This window comes from Ylistrum balloti, unplaced genomic scaffold (assembly GCF_031769215.1).
Source record: "Ylistrum balloti isolate Yb309-2 unplaced genomic scaffold, AGI_CSIRO_Ybal_v1 Utg370124, whole genome shotgun sequence".
In the NCBI taxonomy this organism is placed as follows: Eukaryota; Metazoa; Mollusca; class Bivalvia; order Pectinida; family Pectinidae; genus Ylistrum; species Ylistrum balloti.
The window spans coordinates 413,732-430,906 of NW_026782139.1; positions in this window are offsets into that span (position 1 = coordinate 413,732).

The window sequence follows — 17,175 nt, forward strand, 5'->3', positions numbered from 1 at the left end:
TTACCGAATTCTTCAATTATTTTGTATCCTTAAGTAATGTCTTTATAATTCATAAACAAAGTCGTCAGCAAGTTGTGTGATACATATGTGTCTTCTCTAATTTAGAAGCATTTTATTGATGTCACTTCTTATGAGATTTGCCACATATTTCCACAGCCAAAACAATAACCAGTTGTGCCAATTTACATCCTAGTCTTATTCCCCACTCCACACTTAATATATATTCTTCAGTTATCCATTTTTTTATTCACGCAACCCCTAATAGTTTTAACCCATTTTATTATCGATTCTATTGTGCCTTTTTCTTCGGCACAGGTTTTCGATAGCAGTTTGTATTTCCATAACATGTTACGCTTGTGTTACTCTCCAAAATATCTTTTATTTATTTGCTATTGTGTTTTGACCTATATACGCAGTACTCTATTGTTTTATTGTATGTTTGTTTTACAATAATTCCATATTTAAATCAGCATTTACACTTCCATGTAAACTATTCTCATAATAACACTATTTCTATTTTCAATATACTCTTCTTTCATTCAGTATTGTATCATTTTCCATAACCCTGGCCTGGATATCTTTTCCTTTTCGAGATGTATCCTTATCAGTGTATCTAATTTTTGTTGCATCTTTTAAAGAAATAGGGATTTTGGGCTAGACACAGTAGAGCCAAACAATGAATCAAACTGCATCATACAGCTGTTCCGTCCCTTTAGGACTCGTCAGTGATGCTACATCATACAGCTGTTTCGTCCTTCTAGGACCCATCAGTGATGCTACATCATACAGCTGTTTCGTCCTTCTAGGACTCGTCAGTGATGCTACATCATACAGCTGTTTCGTCCTTCTAGGACTCATCAGTGATGCTACATCATACAACTGTTCTGTCCCCTTAGGACTCGTCAGTGATGCTGCATCATACAGCTGTTCCGTCCTTTTTGAACTCATTAGTTATGCTTAGTCTTCGGAGGCGATTGATGAAAATCAAAAGTGTTCGAAAGGACAGTTTTAATCTAGACGGTGAAGTGCACTAGCGCCACAATAGAATTAATTTCGAAATTTTCATATATATATATATATATATATATGTGTGTGTGTGTGTATAATCCGAATTAATTCAAACGTGGCAAGCAGGTTACGGCAAACCCAAGGGACTTTAGGTCCGACATCAGTGTTTAACACCTGTTTCCAAGATTGTTAAAAAGTCAAACAAATGAATAGCACCAATTGTGGAACCCTAACTTACTTGAAACTCTAAAGTACACGAGAGCTGAAACGGAAAATCAGCCTTGGATCGGTGGTCACTTCAACAGTATTAGCAAACGTATTAAAAAGTACTAATCATTTAGTGGCTGCCCGTCCATAGAAGGCATTACACCCATGCATAACAAAATACAGTCATAATTTGATTTTAGATTAACTAAATTAATTAGATTAATAAAGATTTTAATTAAGAATGAACTTCATTTCTAAGTGTTTATCACAAACATCGATGACATTGATATCAGCAGAATCGTAAAGAATAATTTTTCTTCTGCTTCATCGACGACACCGTTAATCTTGGTCAAACCAAGTAAGTGATGTAACGTCTCAAATGTGAACAATGTTAAGAACAAACGAACCACAAAATATACCTACTACAATCCAAATACAAAATAATGCCTTGTCTTTCATCGTTGTCGTTTCTATCTACAACAAAAATGCATCTATTTGTTTTTAGTTGTACAGCATTATTGGGGAAAATGTTCATCTCGTCATACTGTGATATTTGAACTGCCAAAAAAGGACTCCAACAGAAAAAACGAATATGTTGCAAACTACCCCTTAGACAATGCCATTTAAGACAAGGATACTATTTTTGGGGACAATATAATAATTCGTCTTTCAGCCATATCTTGTTTCAAATATAGTTTTCAGTGAAATAGTCAATTATGCTTATGTTATCATATCAAGGCAGATTGTAACGCCGATGATCACATATGACTGTTGTTTCAATTTAGTACTAGGCTACCCTAGATGCTTACAACGCATATCATTAATAACATTTCATATTATCTGCTACGATGATTTTTTCACAGAAATATGACCGTGACACCAACAATTTAATGGAATAGATACCTTGTTGGTTCCGATTCAGGAGTAATACGATACTTATATTAAACGAACGATGACATTGATTTAACTTTTATGCAAACTGTTATAATAACCAGTCGATAGTGCTAATTAGAATATGGAATATAAAGCAATAATCTCGGCTGAGCTCATTATTTATGTACCAAGGTTATTAACCTCTATGTATTGATTAAATCGTCATGTTACGATGTTACTATCGCATAAAACATAGTCAGTACGTTGCAAATAAAAATCATTTAGAATTAATATAGGTTTGATAGGTTTTCCATCATTACGCTGAAATATTTCTATTTTCTATTTTTCATAGGAATCGTTAAAAACTCTAGAGTCTTCAAATATTGTACAGATATTCTTTTCTTAATCAGTTCTTATGGCTGGATGACAGAAATCTTTGATCATTGAAGCACTTTTTTGTCCAAAACTCCTGAACGTTTCACTTATACCAAATTGTGAAGGCCTCACTTCAAAGGAAGTCTGATAGAGGGACGCTTTTTTGACAGACGGGAAATGCCTTTTCTGGAAAAGTTCGATTCCATAAACAGCATATTTGCTTACCAGAAAAAACCCCGTTAAGTGAACATTTAAATAAGAATGGCAATAGACATTTTGGGTACAGGAATCTAACAATGTATCCGAGCTTACAGCATCAACACGAATCAAAGAAGAATTGTTTTTCATCAATTTTAATCCGTCCCTAAACACAAATAGTAACGTTGTCAACTCCCGTTACATTTGACAAAAACAACGTCATTTGCGTTGTTATTGTATTCTAGTTTTATGTATATAATGGGAAACTACATATCAATTGGGACATGTTAATTGAACTAAGCAATTGCACAATTTCTTCACCTTTTTCGATAAAGTAGTCCGTGAATTCAATGTATAGAAATCGCGCAAAATACACTTGAGTGAATAGCGCCTTTCAATACACAGTAGTGCCAAAAGATGAATTAAACTGCAATCCTAAAATCATTGTTATGAAACACATTTTCATTGGATAATTTTCATGATCAGATGTTCTCATGAATTCGAACGCTACACCAAACATGCTGACCACCTTTCCGGTTGAGATCGACATTAAATACATTTATTATAACTGCATGCTAAAACGTGTTATCGAAACGTGACGTGGAGAGTTCAATGATGATTATCTATGTTACGTGTTCCGTTTCACTTTTCTCCGCTTCTAGTGAGTTTGTCAGTAATATCCGAAAGTCGATGAAGATGATACACTAATCGTTATGGTAATATTCTCATTCCAGGGATCAACTTCAGTCATAATATCGCAACTATATAACAGCATGTCACATTTTGTCTCCCAGCTTTACTAGATAATATAGAGTAAAAAGACAACTCGAGATTTCCATGTGAAAGTAACGTACTGACTAGTCATGATATATTGTCGATGCCTATCCACGATGTCAGTATTCCATTGATCTGCTTTAGTAAAGAAAGAATCATAACAACTCCTGTATAAACGAATTTCTGATATGTACAATATGAATATAAAGCATACAACCCTATATATCTTAACATTTCAAGCGGTTTGCAAATGCTTAGACCTACATGTTGACCAGAATATATCGACAATTTGTTTGGACAGTTGGCGGAGCCTCTTAGACATAATGGCTGAAAGGAGCATTTTGCGTGACTAAGGCAATGTGGAAACTGCGAACAAAATTGCTCAGGTCGTAGTTTTATTGAATTTTATTGATATTGTGATAATTACAACACTTTCAGACTCCTATTACTGTAGAGTGGGGAAGTATACTTGTTTTATGAAATACTGGAGATTGGATATTATGGTTTTAACAAGATACGCAGTGTTCCATGATCCAGTCCATGCTATATGCATAGAAACATTCACACAAATGTAAGAGCATATACAGGACCGCTTGATAAATAAGGGCTCTGGTCTAAACATGGTGTCGGCTGCATTATCATATGAAAGCATCTATGAGTTCAATTCTATTTTAAAACAACATTATTGTCTTATCCAGAAATTTATTGAGAATGTCCATCACATTCAGCTTCCAACACATCAAGTCATGAGGAAACAACTTACCTCCCAATGCTATCTACATGTAAAGATTTCCATTCAGGTTTATGACATTTTATCCTTTAGAATTTTTCCCATTTCTAGTTGTTAACATCTTACGTCTGTAGTATTCACAGCAATTAATAGCATGGTTAGATTATCACGCTATCCGTCATCAATTCCAAAATATTGATGGAAAAGTTTACAAGATCGAGTCTCAAAACCTGAAAGATTTGATCGTCATATTTCCATGTACAAAATAGTTGTATTCATTATTCATTAGAATAATTGTCGATTTCGTGGAATTTAATCAGCTGTTCACTTTACTTCGGTTTACCTTAAATTGATGGCGGTCCATTCCAGGACATTAAAGGTCACTGTAAATAATTCTACTTTCTGTTATAAAGCCCCGCGTATTATTTCGTTTGGTTTTAAATTACAATGTTGTTTACATGTCAGTATTTTTGTTCAAATTTTGGATTGGCCGTATGATTTTGTTTGACACTACAATCAGTTCCATTATCTCTGTCAATACTTCCTGCATCACCGTGTTGCTTTGATTGAACTTCCGGTTATTGTAGATCTCTTACCATATCCGGCAATATGAATGAAACAATCTTAAACATTTCCAACAGTATTGTTTAACCCCTGCTCTATATCCTTCCTATTTCATAAACTATTACCATATTGCACTATGTCAGTGTCTATGTTCTGCACCTCCTATACATATTTTGACATTTTTTTATCGATCACTTTCAATTTTCCGCGGTCGCTCCCTAAGTTAGACATTAAGGCCCTTGTCATCACTGACGAACCAGACGTATAATCAATTTTATTAGTCGTTTAACTCTACCGCATCTTATTCTAAATCTGTATTTAATTATGCTATTGACTTGTGTTTACCTTGTACAGTCTTCTTCAATAAAGTTTAAACCAAACAATTGTCGGTACCTGCATGTTCATCTCGGGCAACATTAAGTACCGTTGACATATTTTATCAAAAACTCGCAAATTTATACTGCTGTCGTAGGCTTCTTTTAACGAACTGAAAGACAACACCAAAATTTGTTCATATTTAATATATTATGATGTCTTGTGAAAAAGAGGCAGATACCTCACATAGGTATAAATAGATTCAAATTGTGTTGGTAGTAGTAAAGCGAGGGAGATATTCGCGAGGAACATAGCTATGCTCCGAATTGATTTTTTCCGACAGTCGGCCGATCAGTTTCCATGTGTTCATATCATATTCGTGTCTCCTTCCCAACATCGACTAAATAAGTTGGAAGTTATGTAGATTGTCCAACCAAAAAACTGGGATATTTTTCGTTTTTTAATTCTTTTTTTTATAAATCGGTTTTAATTCCTTAAATATAATAATATGTTGAATTCAAAGTATCTCCTGTTATTTCTTGCCATTAAATGTGTCTTGGCTTTAAAATCCACGATGGTAGACAACAGTGAACATTTGAAAGGATATCGGATAGACACCGGTATCTTAAAGACGATTAACAGTATCGGAATGGTAGGCTGTCAGAAGGAATGTGTTCAGACAGTGATGTGCCAGAGTATTAGTTATAACACAGAAACGTTGGAGTGTCTTCTGGGTCAGTATTCCGACAACAAAGTATATACTGGACTCACCACGGACCTCTTCATCCGCCCGAACGTGACCGACAGTATATTAGTAAGTATACATTAGTTATATAACTGAGGTTTTAGAATGATCTTTTGAATATTAGCAAGCAGAGCCTTGGCAGATGTTGTTTATTCTTTCTTTTATCATTCAAAAAATAATACCATTATCATTATTTTCTGAAGAATATTTTCAAGTGATTTTTCTTTTTTTTTTCTGCTTATATCATAATCTCATCATAATCAAGGATTCTATATGACTATACAGTATCATATAAAAGTTTCGTCCTTGTAGGACCCGTCATTGAAGCTAATGGCCTATTTAACAAAAAACAAAAAACAAAAAAACAAAAAAAAAACCTTAGCAGCGACTGTAGATATTAAAATCAAACTAGGTCGAAAGAAATATCTCTAGTCCCGTAATACATTAAATTCGTACTTTTTATGCATCTCCTTATCTGAAACGAGACGCCAAGTGCCTGTGCATATTCTTAGTCATGCCATTATTTTGAGTGACTGTTAAACTTTGCAATTAGAGAACTAGAGGTTTACCAGCAGTGTCTACAACCTGCAATCTCGCAAACAGTAAAAAAAAATACATGTATGCGAAGCTGTGCTGATAATGATAAGATGAGCCAGAAATTGTACGCTTTCAATATTTTCGCTTGTGATTTTTTTACAGTCAAATATGTACGTGGCATGTTTAATAACTGTATTACTAAAATATGATAATCCATTTATCAAGGATTGAATAATGTGTTGTTAGGTTTTCGCTCGTTTTCGAGCAGACCTCACTGTTTTTCCTAAGTCTGAAATGTTATAAAGTCTGGTGACTGCGATCAAGTAACTGTGTGCGTACCTGCAGTTTCAATAGCATTGCTCTCATGTAAATCGTGAAGTGTGGATGTAACGTCAGGTAATACAGGTTTTTGTTGTAATGCTATTTTTCTAAGAATGGTTAATCAATTCAGAATGTGAATCCAACGTGTTTTACTCTTGTTTCATTTACTCTCCTGGACGGTATTCCACGGAATGTGTATTTAACTTGAAACTCACTATCCAATTAATGGAAGGAATGTTAGTGTACATTAGGGCCTTCATGGTTATCTCTCGCAGCTAAACGTTTTAAAGAATGCTTGAAATGAAAACTTATATAAAGAGGTAGAACAAGAACACCTAGATAAAGAGTCTGGTCATTTACGTTAAGCTATTGCAGCGTTTACATGTAATAGAACAAATTTGGACGCAATAGGCTTGAAGTAACTGTAATTTCCTTATTAGGTCTATATTAGCTTCGATGAATGTCTGGTAAGATATAATACTGAAGTTAGTATTACATATTTGCAAACTTTACTATCATAAATTGCTGAGTTGCTGGAGAACTGCGGCTATTCGTACGGGTAGAAATGAAAAGTCGTATTTGTGGCATATCATCATTTTCAGTATTGCTATATCTTCAACGATGTTACGTAAACTAGTTTCCAAAAGTCAGAAGGATCACTTTAAGCTCAATTTACTTGAAGATATAATAATTTAGATAGGATCAAGCGAATACAACGCTATTAGGACACTTTGGACGCGCATGCCATCAACAACAGAAGTAGCTTTATTATTTAGATATTTAGAGTTTGTGGTACAATATTAGATTTGAATGAGTGAATTGATATAAATCGTGTGTTTTGTAGCTTTGCAACATTGACTAATTGTACAATATTTAAATAAAAAGAAATCCCTTTAATTTTACAAGGTTGTGACATATTCATGATGACAAACATTTAATCTGTATTATCGTAATTGATAATACATACAACGAGAGAATGTCACACAGAATTCTTCGCCAACATTTAATACATTTTTATTTAATATCCAGGAAAGCCTTGGTCCCTGTAGGAGTCGTCCGTGTGCCTCGAACGAGCGATGTGTCCGGCTGTCGAATGGGAACTCCACGTGTGTCCTGATTCGTAAATACATTATTATCGTTTTCAATCTATGTTCAATTCTTCCATTACTAAATGCTATTGATCAATTGAACCATGAATGCAGTATAAGGTTATTATTGTTTCGATATTCAATGGTTGTTTTTCTCAGCATCAAGATTTTCGCACAATAAACATAAAACAGAGAGATGCAGATAGACGGTTTGGGGTGAGATTGATTTCTTCTCCAGGCATCATATATTTACCGAAAGAGATGTCCTTGAGTCTCAACCTTTAAGCTTTACATGTTTGGGTAAAGGGGATTTTTTTCCCAAAAGTTAATGCGGTGCACGAGTTAAAGCTGGACAAATGACGACATGTTCCATTATGACGTCAAACATCTGAAGTTTTTTCACTATAATACAACTTAAGGATCTGAACAAGGTTTTTTTCTCAATACGTAGAAAATCTAAAGGTATGTATTTTTACATGGCTGATTAAAGAGCTTATATATGTGACATACGTATATTAAAGAAAGTTTGAAATTAGCTGCTGTTACTGTAGAACATAAAGGTAAGGACTTGAATCAATAGACATTAAAAAGTGTGTGGACAGATCTTTAATATCGTTTTCGTATTTTCAAACTAAACAGACAACTCGTATTTTATAAAACATGCTGCATTAATGAGTCAAATATTTTTTGTGGGTGATATTTTGTTCCAGTACTTGCATTTGTCTTCGTAACAATTTACTGAGAACGCAATTGTAATTATGATCGGAAACGTTTTCAGGGCAACTCTTTTGTTGTTTCAGTTCGACCAATCGACCTCGCTGTTATAATTGATGGTTCGAAGTCTTTGACGTCGGATTCATTCAATGATATACTGGACTGTGTAAGATACCTGATCAACACATTGTTTGACATGAGACTGGCTGTAGCTACATTCAATGTGAACACACAAATACAAATGTACTTCGACCAATTCACCAGCAAGTCAAGTATGTTATATGGAGTTGGTAATTCATTGGTATATCCCGATCAAGCAGGCAATGAGCTTGGACAGGCTTTACTCGACGTCAACAATCAAGTGTTCAACCAGTCTAAAGGCGATCGACCGCATGTAATGAATGTGCTTCTGATTTTTCTGCATCCAAACGATATGAATAGTGAAAATATAGAAAACAATTCCGATTTAATCAAATCAGAAGATGTCACTATGATAACAGTTGGCATCAGAACTACAGCAGAAGGGTTTAACATCATTCAACAGGTAGCGTCAGAACCGCGTCAAACCTATATGTTAGATGTCAACTCATCTGACAATCTTCATGAATTACATAAAACTGTTGCTGATACTATTAATCAAATACCATAATCAGTACATCTTAAGACAAGTCTGGTTTTCATCTCACCGTGAGAAAATCAAAGCCATTTGTGATGATGAAGAAAATTACACTTTTAGTCTGTCTTATGTATGTCATTCCGTCTTAAAACTATATTAACTAATTCTTTATCATCTTTTTTTTTTATCTTTTTAAAACTTTGGATATATCTGACTGCTTTTGTTGAAGTATCCATTCATATCTATTGTATTCGCGTGACGATACAATACATGTATATCTGCTTCTGTTTTCCATAATAGTGTCGCTCGCATGTAACATTTTCATTGATCGTTTCTGTCCAACGTTATGATGCGGAACACATTTCATATGTTTCTGTTTTTATTTCGTTTGCTTTTTTTTTTAGCTTATTTTGCTTTTGCTCCTATCAAACTTATATTATTCTATTTTTTTTCAAAATCCGTTTCACTGTTTCTGTTTCACACGCCAACATTTTACTTCATTCTTTTAGAGACATGAAAAACCCAAGTTTTTTACCTTATATACAATGAATGACATATTGATATTTATGGTAACAAAATTTATGGTGGTTAATGATGATAATAAGGCCCTGAAAGATCATGTATACAAATGAGATAATATGACATGTAGAAAATACATTTCATCCTCATACAAAAATTTAGGAATGTTGTGGTAAGGAAATGTAAATAAACATAAAAAATATAACCAATATGACGAAGAAAACGTTATATGTTGTGTTCGGTTGTGAACATAATATTAAGGTGTCTAATATTGCATTTCCAAAATCTTGAGTTGATATGAATTTTCAACAATAACGGAATTCGGGTGATCGGTGTTTATGGTTTCTGTATCAGGTACTGCAACATCATAAAACATTTTACATTGTGAGAAACATTAACAATTATTTCACATTTGTGTTGAATCTGATTTGACATTTTCATCGTTGCATAATAAGACTTGCGTAATGTAAGCTGTGTCTATGTTAATAAATAGGGAGTGTAATTATCATCAGCTTCCTACGAAACTGTTATGTAATGAGAGTGATTGTAGATATCTTTTTTGTTTGCTGTACATTGCGTTTTATAAGAATATGTTCAATCGTAAATTAAATCGGTGAGTGTATGTTATATAACATATTATATCTAGAATGGAACATTTAATTTCCTTTCAATTAGAAAATATTTGTTAGAATATAGTCATTTCTGTAGTAATGACCTTTGAACATTGATTGTATATGATGTCAATAATTTAAAGTTTGCTCCGTTTTTATAGCTGATCAATAATATTGACATTGATCAAGTGGTTGATATATATGCTAGCATTCCAGTAATACTTTTATACCCGAAATAACATCTCCACCTGACATCATGTTATAGGGTAGTAAACAGGTTGTCTGTTGGCTGATTGTTTTTGTTTTCAAGCGAGACTGATTTATCGAAGAGCTTATCAAAACAGGCCTAAAAGACTTTGAAAGACCTTCATGGTCGCCATAGTGATCTTATTGAGAAATAAGCGAGTTCTTTGTGCAATATGACGTAGAACGTGTTTGATGCTCGTCAGTCTGAGTGTTGGTCCCGTTGTTGAATACATTGTTTTCATTTGAGAACCTGCTGTTACTTGCACGTACTTTGGCTGACAAAGATTTAAATGGCGGGTGTTTTTGATGTAAATCATTTCATTGTTCGTAATAGTGTTATTGAATCTATGTTTGGATTATCCCGATGTTGTCATGTTTGTACTTTCTTGTCATTTTGGTAGTCTGGCATATAAGGATTACGTAATATTGCTGGATCTCTATAGCGTGTGTCAATGGATCACTATCGATGGCTTGTAGAAAAAAGCACAAAATGTACATAACATTTATATGTAGTCAATTTGGTTAGTATTTATTATGTATACGTTGAGAAAACTTGTAATTTCTTTTTAATAAATAAAAAGAACATAAATTTGAATCTGTACTGTGCACTTTTGTCTTGTTAGACAGGTCTCAAGTCCACTACGTATTCATTGTAAAATGTAAAGCAAAAATAAATAAAAAGGAAATGATCAGTATTTCAGTGTTTTAATTCCTATTGTCATCCTCCCATTTCACCACAAACCCCATCACATGGTGTTATGCTATTATACTTTATAGTGCACAGACGTTATCACCTCTTTATTTCATCCCCGTTTTTGCTGAAAATATAAATAACGATTGCTTTATTAGAACAGACAACATTGAAATATTGTCCACATGATTACCTCCCCTTCTAACAACGTGTTTAGGGTGTCGAAAACGAGCATTTACTAACTATAGTACAATGGTTAATGGCGATTTTCACCATATGAGCTGTAAAGCGCAGAAAACAAGGATAACTTAATGACTGAAGTATGAGTTCGAGGAGCGAAGGCAATCTACAGATTTGTCCAGGGATGTTTGCTATTTCAATTGAATCTATCACTAAAATGAAATCGATATAAACTTGCTAAGGTACCAACGTATTCTTCAGTAATTGCATGCATCATTAAGATTTGTTTTAGCGCCAGGTAAAACCAAACTTCTATATTTAAGGTTATGTATCTTTACGCCCACTCAATACAATTTCATATCCCTGAAAAACCGTATTAAGTTACAGAAATGGTTTAATTCAGTTGATAGGTACTACCTGAAATGATATAGAATGATGACAAAATTGTGAAAATATAATGACAATAGGAAGACCAGACATTTTAGAAGTTTACATGACGTCTGTTTCATGGAAATCATTCGCCTTATTTATCAAATAGAAGACTAAATAAATAACCAAGAAAGTTGATACAGATTATGTTCATATTTATTTTGAGGGATGTAATATTTTATATAGATGGCGAATATAGGCCAATGACTTCAACTGAATCAGCATAAGAATGGAGGAAACTGGGTACAGAAAATTCCTCCAAAAATAGCTGATGTGAACTAGTAAGTGAGGCATTAATATTAAATTCAGGAAATAATAAGCAATCTGTTGTCAGAGTGCAAAAAACTGAGCCACTGCAAGGAGTGTAGTTGAAGTCTTGACAGATAGGTTCCTGATGTCCAGGTCACTGCAAGTCTTGACAGATGGGTTCCTGATGTCCAGGTCACTGCAAAGACACAAACAAAAAAGCACAGCAGAATTTGAAATGAAAACGGGAGGGGTGGGAGGGATATTTTTTCACTAAAACGCCCACTGATCTCTTTGCTGCCTAAGCTTGACCTTGCAAAATGGCGAATGCACGGCTATGACGTAATGAACTCTACAGATACAAGGGACATAACTCTAACGACTGTAACTAAAGTTGGAATAGCTGGCCGTAAAGAGTGTGTGGTCTTCATATGATAAATTAAATTATTATAATGAAATAATTTTAATATAGAAATAAAATCAAATCAATGACGCTAACTCGCAATGAAAATTGTGAAAAAAATATCGACACAAATCCATACGATTGAGCAACATGCTAAGGGCATTGAGCACATTCAAGATTGTACAATGTTACAGCACGACAGCTCATAGGATAGGAATATTCATGTCTATTTCATTGTACATTATCTACGGAACCCGTTCCCGTGAAAAACAACATCCAAATATCTATCGATTCGAATGTTGAATCAATTATATTTGTCTGTGTTATTCAAACTAACCGAAGGCATTGTGACGACATTCAATTAAGTTATTTCGATCTCGAAAAGAAAGTTTGATAGATCTGAATTGAAACAATTGATATATTACGCCTGAGTGTATCATTCCGGACGGCGTGAATATTTCGTCGTGTTATCATGTTGTCCTCCAGCCTATAGCATTTTTTTTTATTTAACTGTATTAAAATGATATTTAACGAGATATTGACTTTTCCATATACAGCGTCATCATCAATTATTATTAAATGTGTAAATTCAATCCGTGTAAATTCAAAATATAGTCAATGTGTAATACGTGTAAATAGTCAATACCTGTAAATAGTCAATCCGAGTTAATAGTCAATCTGTGTAAATAGTCGATATATGTAAATAGTCAATACATGTAAATAGTCAATACATGTAAATAGTCATTCCGTGTAAATAGTCAATACGTGTAAATAGTGTAAAAAGTCAATACGAATTGTAATATACGTGTAAATAGTCAATACGTGTAAATAGTCAATACGTGTAAATAGTCAATACGTGTAAATAGTTGATATGTGTAAATAGTCGATACATGTAAATAGTCAATCCGTGTAAATAGTCAATACATGTAAATAGTCAATACGTGTAAATAGTCAATACGTGTAAATAGTCAATACGTGTAAATAGTCAATACGTGTAAATAGTCAATACGTGTAAATAGTCAATCCGTGTAAATAGTCAATCCGGGTAAATAGTCAATCCGTGTCAATAGTCAATCCGTGTAAATAGTCAATACGTGTAAATAGTCAATCCGTGTAAATAGTCAATACGTGTAAATAGTCAATCCGTGTAAATAGTCAATCCGTGTAAATAGTGTAAATAGTCAATACGTGTAAATAGTCAATACGTGTAAATAGTCAATACGTGTAAATAGTCAATACGTGTAAATAGTCAATACGTGTGTAAATAGTCAATACGTGTAAATAGTCAATACGTGTAAATAGTCAATACGTGTAAATAGTCAATACGTGTAAATAGTCAATACGTGTAAATAGTCAATTCGTGTAAATAGTCAATACGTGTAAATAGTCAATACGTGTAAATAGTCAATACGTGTAAATAGTCAATACGTGTAAATAGTCAATACGTGTAAATAGTCAATACGTGTAAATAGTCAATACGTGTAAATAGTCAATACGTGTAAATAGTCAATACGTGTAAATAGTCAATACGTGTAAATAGTCAATACGTGTAAATAGTAGTGTAAAATAGTCAATGTAAATAGTCAATACGTGTAAATAGTCAATACGTGTAAATAGTCAATACGTGTAAAATAGTCAATACGTGTAAATAGTCAATACGTGTAAATAGTCAATACGTGTAAATAGTCAATCCGTGCAAATAGTCAATACGTGTAAATAGTCAATACGTGTAAATAGTTAATACGTGTAAATAGTCAATCCGTGTAAATAGTCAATCCGTGAAAATAGTCAATACGTGTAAATAGTCAATTCGTGTAAATAGTCAATACGTGTAAATAGTCAATCCGTGTAAATAGTCAATACGTGTAAATAGTCGATACGTGTAAATAGTCAATACGTGTAAATAGTCAATACATGTAAATAGTCAATACGTGTAAATAGTCAATACGTGTAAATATTCAATACGTGTAAATAGTCAATACGTGTAAATAGTCAATACGTGTAAATAGTCAATACGTGTAAATAGTCAATACGTGTAAATAGTCAATCCGTGTAAATAGTCAATAAGTGTAAATAATCGATACATGTAAATTGTCGATACGTGTAAATAGTCAATACGAGTAAATAGTCGATACATGTAAATAGTCAATCCGTGTAAATAGTCAATAAGTGTAAATAATCAATCCGTGTAAATAGTCAATACGTGTCAATACTCGATAAGAGTAAATAGTCAATACGTGTAAATAGTCAATACGTGTAAATAGTCAATCCGTGTAAATAGTCAATACGTGTAAATAGTCAATATGTGTAAATAGTCAATCCGAGTAAATAGTCGATACATGTAAATAGTCAATACGTGTAAATAGTCAATCCGAGTAAATAGTCAATACGTGTAAATAGTCAATCCGAGTAAATAGTCGATACATGTAAATTGTCGATACGTGTAAATAGACAATACGTGTAAATAGTCGTTACATGTGAATAATCAATACGTGTAAATAGTCAATACGTGTAAATAGTCAATACGTGTAAATAGTCAATACGTGTAAATAGTCAATTCGTGTCAATAGTCAATACGTGTAAATAGTCAATCCGTGTAAATAGTCAATATGTGTAAATAGTCAATACGTGTAAATAGTCAATCCGAGTAAATAGTCAACACGTGTAAATAGTAAATACGTGTAAATAGTCAATACGTGTAAATAGTCAATACCTGTAAATAGTCAATACCTGTAAATAGTCAATACGTGTAAATAGTCAATACGTGTAAATAGTCAATACGTGTAAATAGTCAATACGTGTAAATAGTCAATACGTGTAAATAGTCAATCCGTTTAAATAGTCAATATGTGTAAATAGTCAATATGTGTAAATAGTCGATACGTGTAAATAGTCAATCCGAGTAAATAGTCACCACGTGTAAATAGTCAATACGTGTAAATAGTCAATCCGAGTAAATAGTCAACACGTGTAAATAGTCAATACGTGTAAATAGTCAATACGTGTAAATAGTCAATACGTGTAAATAGTCAATACGTGTAAATAGTCAATACGTGTAAATAGTCAATACGTGTAAATAGTCAATACGTGTAAATAGTCAATCCGTGTAAATAGTCAATACGTGTAAATAGTCAATCCGTGTAAATAGTCAATACGTGTAAATAGTCAATACGTGTAAATAGTCAATCCGTGTAAATAGTCAATACGTGTAAATAGTCAATACGTGTAAATAGTCAATACGTGTAAATAGTCAATACGTGTAAATAGTCAATACGTGTAAATAGTCAATACATGTAAATAGTCAATACGTGTAAATAGTCAATACGTGTAAATAGTCAATACGTGTAAATAGTCAATACGTGTAAATAGTCAATACGTGTAAATAGTCAATTCGTGTAAATAGTCAATACGTGTAAATAGTCAATACGTGTAAATGTCAATAGTCAATACCTGTAAATAGTCAATACGTGTAAATAGTCAATACATGTAAATAGTCAATACGTGTAAATAGTCAATACGTGTAAATAGTCAATCCGTGAAAGTCAATCCGTGTAAATAGTCAATTCGTGTAAATAGTCAATCCGTGTCAATAGTCAATGCGTTTAAATAGTCAATCTGTGTAAGTAGTCAATCCGTGTAAATAGTCAATACGTGTAAATAGTCAATCCGTGTAAATAATCGACGTGTAAATAGTCAATGTAAATATCAATACGTGTAATATATAGTAAAATATACGTGTAAATAGTCAATCCGTGTAAATAGTCAACACGTGTAAATAGTCAATACGTGTAAATAGTCGATACGTGTAAATAGTCAATCCGTGTAAATAGTCAATCAGAGTAAATAGTCTATACGTGTAAATAGTCTAAAGGTGTAAATAGTCAATACGTGTAAATAGTCGATACGTGTAAATAGTCAATACGTGTAAATAGTCAATACGTGTAAATAGTCAATCCGTGTAAATAGTCAATACGTGTAAATAGTCAATACGTGTAAATAGTCAATACGTGTAAATAGTCAATACGTGTAAATAGTCAATACGTGTAAATAGTCAATACGTGTAAATAGTCAATACGTGTAAATAGTCAATACGTGTAAATAGTTAATATGTGTAAATAGTCAATCCGTGTAAATAATCGATACATTTATATAGTCAATACCTGTAAATAGTCAATACGTGTAAATAGTCAATACGTGTAAATAGTCAATACGTGTAAATAGTCAATCCGTGTAAGTAGTCAATCCGTGTAAATAGTCAATAAGTGTAAATAATCGATACATTTATATAGTCAATACCTGTAAATAGTCAATACGTGTAAATAGTCAATACGTGTAAATAGTCAATACGTGTAAATAGTCAATACGTGTAAATAGTCAATACGTGTAAATAGTCAATACATGTAAATAGTCAATACATGTAAATAGTCATTCCGTGTAAATAGTCAATACGTGTAAATAATCAATACGTGTAAAAAGTCAATATGTGTAAATAGTCAATTCGTGTAAATAGTCCATACGTGTAAATAGTCAATCCGTGTAAATAGTCAATATGTGTAAATAGTCGATACGTGTAAATAGTCAATCCGAGTAAATAGTCGATACATGTAAATAAATAGTCAATACGTGTAAATAGTCAATACGTGTAAATAGTCAATACGTGTAAATAGTCAATACGTGTAAATAGTCAATACGTGTAAATAGTAAATAGTGTCAAGTCAATACATGTAAATAGTCAATACGTGTAAATAGTCAATTCGTGTAAATATTCAATACGTGTAAATAGTC